Source organism: Taudactylus pleione, unplaced genomic scaffold (assembly GCF_031769625.1).
Source record: "Taudactylus pleione unplaced genomic scaffold, aTauple2 ptg000612l, whole genome shotgun sequence".
NCBI lineage: Eukaryota > Metazoa > Chordata > Amphibia > Anura > Myobatrachidae > Taudactylus > Taudactylus pleione.
In genome coordinates, this window is record NW_028285014.1 from 2,780,662 (window position 1) to 2,787,957 (window position 7,296).

The following is a 7,296-nucleotide window of genomic DNA, read 5'->3' on the forward strand; positions in this document are numbered from 1 at the left end:
TTCATTTGTATAAAAAAAAGGCCTCTTGAAGGAACGTTTACAAAATCACATAACGATGCAAATTCCACATTAAAAAAAAAAAGGGGAGCTAATTAAAACATGATGACATTATTGTCACAATAGGCCATAAACAACAAATTGAGGCCAAAAAAAACCCCAAAAAATGTACGCCAATTGATTGTGTAATCCTGACATTAGCAGGTATGATTTCCACCTGCGTACGGTTTTGTGCTATCCCAATAAACTGCTTTCCAAACACATACCAAGCCGGTTTTCAATACAACACTAATTGCTTTTGTGACCACCCGCGATTAATCGCTGCAACATCATGGAGTCCCGGGACGGAGGAGAAGGCCATCGCCAATGTGGTCGAGCAATCCAGACCCTAAACTGTGCGAGCATTTTGAAGGGAAAGAGGATGTTCCAGTGACGTATGTGACGGTCCGAACACATTTGACGTTCGCATCTGCTAATGTATGTACGCCCCAAAAACGCCTCGCCATGCCTGCGTTTTTCCATCTCCACCCCCGTCAACACCCAAAAACGCCCTGTTCTGTCAATCACATTTGACATGTCACTTCCTGTACGCTATTTTAGGAACGAGAGAAAAAAAGCTCGCAATCTGCCGTACGCACATGCGCAGTGTAACACCGACGCATGCGCGCTTAGTCAACATCGGAACGCAACGAGCGTACTGCTGTTTGCGAGTGGGTCTGAATGAGGGCCTATGTTTATTTTTTTTGCATGTTGATACCATTCCCAAGGACCCTGCTCTGTGGAGCATTGAAGCAAGTCAAAGAGTCTTGGGTAGATGCAAATAAACCAAGCACCTATATGTGCATATTGGACTCTTTATACACTGAATAGTGTATGTAATACATTATTAATAATTAACAATGTACAGTATATGGTCTATAGAACAGGCCAAAGGGGAGGGAGTCTAAAAAATCAACTTTCTGTATCATTTTAGCTCATATAATTAACATAAGTGGTCAAGAAAAGGTTAAACATCCATAATAAATATACATACATAGTATAACCAGTACAGTAGGAGATAGGGGATTTGGTTAAATTACCGCCGCCCGGAATGCCGACCGTCGGAATCCTGATGGTGGAAGGCCGACCCGGGGCTAAAGATAGGCGTTGAAATTCTGATGCCTGTCTTTAGCCCCATACCAAAATCCTGACGCCCGGCATCCCAAATGTGGTAAATCAGGAATAGTTAGGTTGTAGCTGCGGGGAGAGGGGGTTAGATTTAGAAAACCCCGGGAGGACTAAGGGGGTTAGGCTAGGGGAAGGGGGGTTAGGATCAGGTCAGGGGTGGATTAGGATGGAAAACCAGCCCGGAAAATTTCTGGAAGCAGCCCAAATGGGGGTGGGGTCTGTCAAGGGGGCGGGACTGTCCTCAGTCTCTGTTTCTGAGTATGACATAGTTGCGACCTTCCTTGTGTTATTTGCAACAGTTGCATCTGCAACTTTAAACTAATGCCGCTACAATCCCTTCCCTGGTGTACATCAGCCCACTCTCAGTGTCTATAGATCATGCTCTGTGCGTCTTTAGATGCCTCCATCAGTCACATCATGATCTGCACCAGCCCTATGCTAGGTGCAGATCATCCGTCTGAGTATGTCCTCCAATATGAGCGATTCAGTGTCTCTGTACACAACCACTTTCAGCAACACACCCGTACTACGTTACATAGTCTGATTAGTCAACCCCCTGTGAGAACGTAAACCATTTCTAATCTACTTCTTGCTGTGCACATCTGAATTTGTACTGCAACTCTGTATGGACACCATTAGGAATGCATGCATGGAGCAACTCAGACGCAAGCACAGATGAGAAACATAGCACAAGAAAAACAATAAAACACATTGGCCTCAACAAGAAAAAAATAAAATACATAAGCCTCAATAGAAAGAAAATAGAACACAATGGACAGGAAAAAATATAACAATAGCCCCCACAGGAAAAAACTAAAACACATTGAAAGAAGAAAACACACATTAGCACAGGGACACAATGGGGAATGTATGTCCCTATGGACGTTAGGGGAGGTAGAGCGGTAGTGTTTGTTCCCAGGGCTGAGGTGTAGAGTAGCCCAGGAGGGGGGCAGATATAGCGGACAGTGTATGTCTCTGGGACCAGGGAGGGGGCTGGTGGTGGTAGGGTGTATAATGTATGTCTCTGTGTTGGGGGGGCTTGTGGTTAGGTGGCCAGGAGGTAGGGTGGGGAGTGTATGTCCCTGGGGACATAAGAGTCTGGGGTGGGGGGTTTGAGTGTATGTCTCTGGGTTTTGGGGGACACTGTGTCTAGGGGCTGGGAGGTAAGGTGGGGAGTATGTCATGGGGTGGAGTGTGTTTAGTGTATAACACTTTGCCTCCACCTGCACACTAGCTTTACTCAAAAGAGGACCAAGGACAGTCTTAGTAAAAATAGACATTTGTCTACTATAACAAGAGAAGCACACTCTATACTCTTCCCTTGTTTATGGTGGACTTCAGTTTACCATAGGGAATTGGTGCTTCCTGCAGCTTAGATTGACTGCACTGCTGCAAGTTATTAACCCCCAGAAGTCTCACAAAAGCAGTGCTAGTAACAGGGACCAGCAGCTACAGTATATACCTGGTCTGACTAGCAGGTATCCTGAGGCGGTGAGTATAAAGTGGCAAAATGCTGGGTACAGCTGGCTCGACTCTGCTGCCTTATAGTGTCCACTGCCACTGCCAAGCACCAGAGGGGAGAGGCACTGCTTCCGTCAGCTGCTGACACCGGCTTGTCAGCACGCTGGTCCTTGGTGCAGGATGCTGTGTGTAGGATGCTGCCACTATGAAGAAAAAGGAGCAGCAGCGCTAGCCCTATGCTGCTGCTCCTAGCTAATGGCACCCGGATGTGGCTGCTAGCTGGGAGCCGATGAGAACTTCTGGTTTGCGTTCCACAGTGTTTAATGCAAATCCCGGAACTGCGGTAACCACTCAGGCAGATAGATAAATGAGCCTGGGTGGGTGGGCAGGCCTGGTAGGCAGGATGGGCTGGCCCAGCAGAGGGGGAAAGGGACCGGCCCAGCGGGAACTTACCCACTGTCCCGGTGGCCCAATCCGCCCCTGTCAGGCACCCCCCCTGGGAGAGTTAAGTTTATGGTGCGGGAAGGGGGTTGTTATGTTTAGGCACCCCAGGGGGGGGACTTAGGGTTAGGGGGGGACAGGGGAGGGTTAGCCGCTGTTAGGATGTCCTCCCTTCGGGCTTCCGGCATCAGTATAAGAACTGGTGGCTATTCAGCCGTCTGTATTTCATACTGATTCCAGAGATTGAGCTTATCTATCTAAGCACACATTCTCTAACCTCATGCTAAGATGTCTGTCTATTCTTACTGGCAACACACTGCAGACTTGACTTGATAAGAGATGCTGCTGCCACTGGCCATGCACAGCAGCTTTGTTCCCTCCCTTATACAACAAGTTGTAACTGCAGCTTTAGTAAAATTGTATGAGGATTGTCCAAAAAGTAATGCCTAAATGCTCATAACTCTAAAATAATATGCAACATTTATTTGAAACTTTGTCAGTTTGTAGTTTAATATGTCTGCTAGCTATATATGTATTTAGGTTTAGGTAGTCCAAGAAATACCATCCAAGATGAAACAAAGCCGTCATTGAATTTCTGGAAAAAGAAGGCTGCAGTGCTACAGAAATCCACAGAAGACTGAAAAAAGTGTATGGTGAGCATACAATTGACTATAGCAATGTCAGAAGGTGGATGAAGTTTTTTCAATCGGGAGAATCGTCCATGTGCGACAAACCTCGTGGTGGCAGACCATCAACTGCAGTGACAACAGAGAACCAACACAAAGTTGATGCCATGATTCAGAAAGACTGTCGTGTGACCATCAGACCATCAGTGATATCAGTGATGAACTTGAATGTAGCCATGGCACTGTAGAAACACTAATCAATGATTTGGGATATCGTAAAGTGTTTGCTAAATGGGTTCCAAAGCAATTAACCAGGGATCATAAGGCCCAGAGGGTGGAAGTGTGCAATGACCTTTTGATCAACTTTCAAGCCAACCCTGAGATGTTTTTAGAAAATGTAATTACAGGAGATGAGACCTGGGTATTCCTTTATGACCTAGAAACAAAGGCCCAATCAAAACAATGGAAATACCCAAGTTCACCTAGGCCAAAAAAGTTTAAATCACAGCGATCCATAAACAAAGTTATGGCCACATTCTTCTGGGATTGCCGAGGTGTTATTCTCATCGATTACTTGGAACCAAACCAATCAATTAACAGTGATCAATACATTATTACACTTAAGAAGCTGAAAGAAGCCATCCGCAAAAAAAGGTCAACAATTCCACTGTCAAATGTCATCTTACACCATGACAATGCCACACTTCGATGGCAACATCTGCGGCCATTGCCAAAATGGGGTGGGCAATAATGCTACATCCACCATAGAGTCCTGATTTGGCCCCTTCTGACTTTCATCTGTTTGGCCCTCTCAAATACTGTCTCCGGGGTCAACATTTTGAAGACATAAAGGATGTTAAAATCGTCATACATTCCTAGGTCAAACACCAACCACTGGAATTTTTCCAAAGTGGATTCACAGCTTGGGTTGAAAGGTGGAGAAAATGTTTGAGGGCAGATGGTGAATATTTTGAGTAGAGTCATTCTGTTACTAAGACTTCAAGTATTTTACTACAAATGTTCAAATCTGTATCTATAATAAAATTTTAGTTGTGAGCATTTAGGCATTACTTTTTGAACAACCCTCGTATTATACTGTATACTATTGCTATTGTGATCGCGATTTCTTTTATGTAGTATAATGTGAATAAGGGGCACTACTTGTGGCATAATGTAAATTGGGGGTACTATAGTGTGCCCTTTCCCTATGAGACCATGCCCCTTTTTTGCCCCGCACAGCTGCGGCACGCACAGTCCCTGTTTGCAATGGGGGGAGGGGGCACCAAAGCACTTTCTGGCATAGAGCACCAAAATATCTAGTTTTGGCTTTGTTCCATTTACATGTGATTTTGCAAATCAAAAATTTGCTACAGGCAAAATTGAATGTCAAATCGAATATCGAACCAAATCCCCTTCAAAATCAAAAATTGGTTAAACAGCTGGTACTTTTACATAGACACATATAGGATCCCTTGATTTACTAAAATTCTATTTCAAAATCGAACACAAAATCCCCACAATAATAGACTTTCTTCATGCTGGCGATTTTAGCATGTGAAGGTGCTAGTTACACAGAAGCATGACCAGATCAGTGATATCTGTGCATGCTTCTGTGTGTAAAAACCTAGAAAAGTGTTTAAATAAAAAAATATATATTTGGGTCCCCCCCCCTAAAATCACAACCAGCACCATGCTTTTCTAATCTGGTCCTGGTTGTGAAAATATGGGGAGAAATATGGGGAGAAAAAGATGTAGGTGTCCCTGTAATTTTATCAACTAGAACCAAGCTCTGTGAGCCAGTCTTAGTTGTGAAAATACGGGGGACAAAATGAGTAGGGGTCAGCTATATTAGCCACAACCAGCACCAGACTCTTTCTAGGAGAGGTTTAATGCCACAGCCACGGGACCCACTTCATGGGTTCTACCAGCCAAAGCATTATCACCCCACACTAGTCACCCCAGGCCAGGTATTGGTGGGGAGGTGGGGACCCACCCATAAAGGAGTTCCCCCTCTCTAGGCACCACAGAGCTGGGCTGCTAGCCTGGAGCTCTACCTGGCACCCCTGGGCTGGTTGATTGTGTCCAAAATAGAAGAAATAATATTGTCCATTACAGGAGAACTAGAGGTCCCAGCAAGCCTCCCCTGCATGCTGGTACTTGGAGAACCACAAGTACCAGCTGCAAGGCATTATGGTCCCACTGGTACCTCTAGTTCACTTGCAAATTATATCACTTACACACTGTGACAGTATAACTTTATTACACTCACACATAATCACCATGTTCCTTGTGTAGCTCATGTCCCCTTGTCCAGTAGAAACCATATCTGGATCTGTAAAAAAACTACAATAATCACCTATTCCTTGGTTCAGGTCCTCTTGCTGGGACCTCTAGTTCTACTGTAAAGGACAATATTATTTATTCTATTTTTAACATAATCCTGGTGGGTGCCGGGATAGCCCCAAGCTAACAGCCCAGGCCTGGGGTGCCCTGGAGAGGGGAAACCTCATTTTTGGGGTCTATATACTAAGCCTTAGAGAGAGATAAAGTGGACAGAGATAAAGAACCTTCCAATCAGCTCCTAACTGTCACTTTACAGGCTGTTTTTGAAAAATGACAGTAAGGAACTGATTGGTTGGTATTTTAGCTCCATCCACTTTATCGCTCTCTGAGGCTTAGTACATAGACCACTTTAACTCTCTCTCTTTGCTTTATCTCAGTCCAAGCTCTGATAAAACTTCCCCATAGTTTTTTTTTTCATACCTGAGCACTTCAGAGCTTTTCTCTCTCAAAGGTGAAATACTGTAAAGCTGTGGTCTGTGACAGGGGAATTATGTGAATTGTTTCTGTGACATTAATGTGGATTCATTTTTAAATCACTGAATACTAAAGACATCATCTGTACTATTATAAGATGCCTCTGTGTTGGGGGCACTCAATTATTGTATCAGTAGTAAAACTAGTGATACTAAAACTTAACTTTTAATATAATTAAATATAAAATAGTAAATAATCAACAATACATGACATACAACATACAACACAAAAGAATATATAGTGTATTTCGTCCACAATATCACTCAGATAGGTGGAACAAATTGTGCATATAGCACTGATAAATGATGTGAGAATGAGCTAAGCTGAAATAAGCTTAACTGCAGGCGAATAATAATAAGGTCAATCGACTGAATTGTCAAAATTAAGTATGTAACTAGGAAGAGATTTCCTAATGTTACATATAGCCAAACTTTTGCTCACCTAAGTGAGCATAACAAATCACCAAACAATTGTTCACATAGACAGGCATGAGAAGAATCACTGTACCCAAGGTAATGGTGTAAATTACTACATATAATTCTGACACAGGCATCAACAGAAGTTTGTTATATATAATCTGTTGAAAAAAAGATCATGTTATTAAACAGCACCTACGTAATGTTAATAGGCGAAGTCTATGGATCATCGGAAGCATGCAAAATAAACTTTAAAACATGATACTCAAAGTACATGTCTTATAATCACTGTGTCACCTAAATTGGGAAATAAGTTGCATGCAGTAATTATAAGTTGACGTTTTATACAGAAGTATATGCGCTCCTGAAAG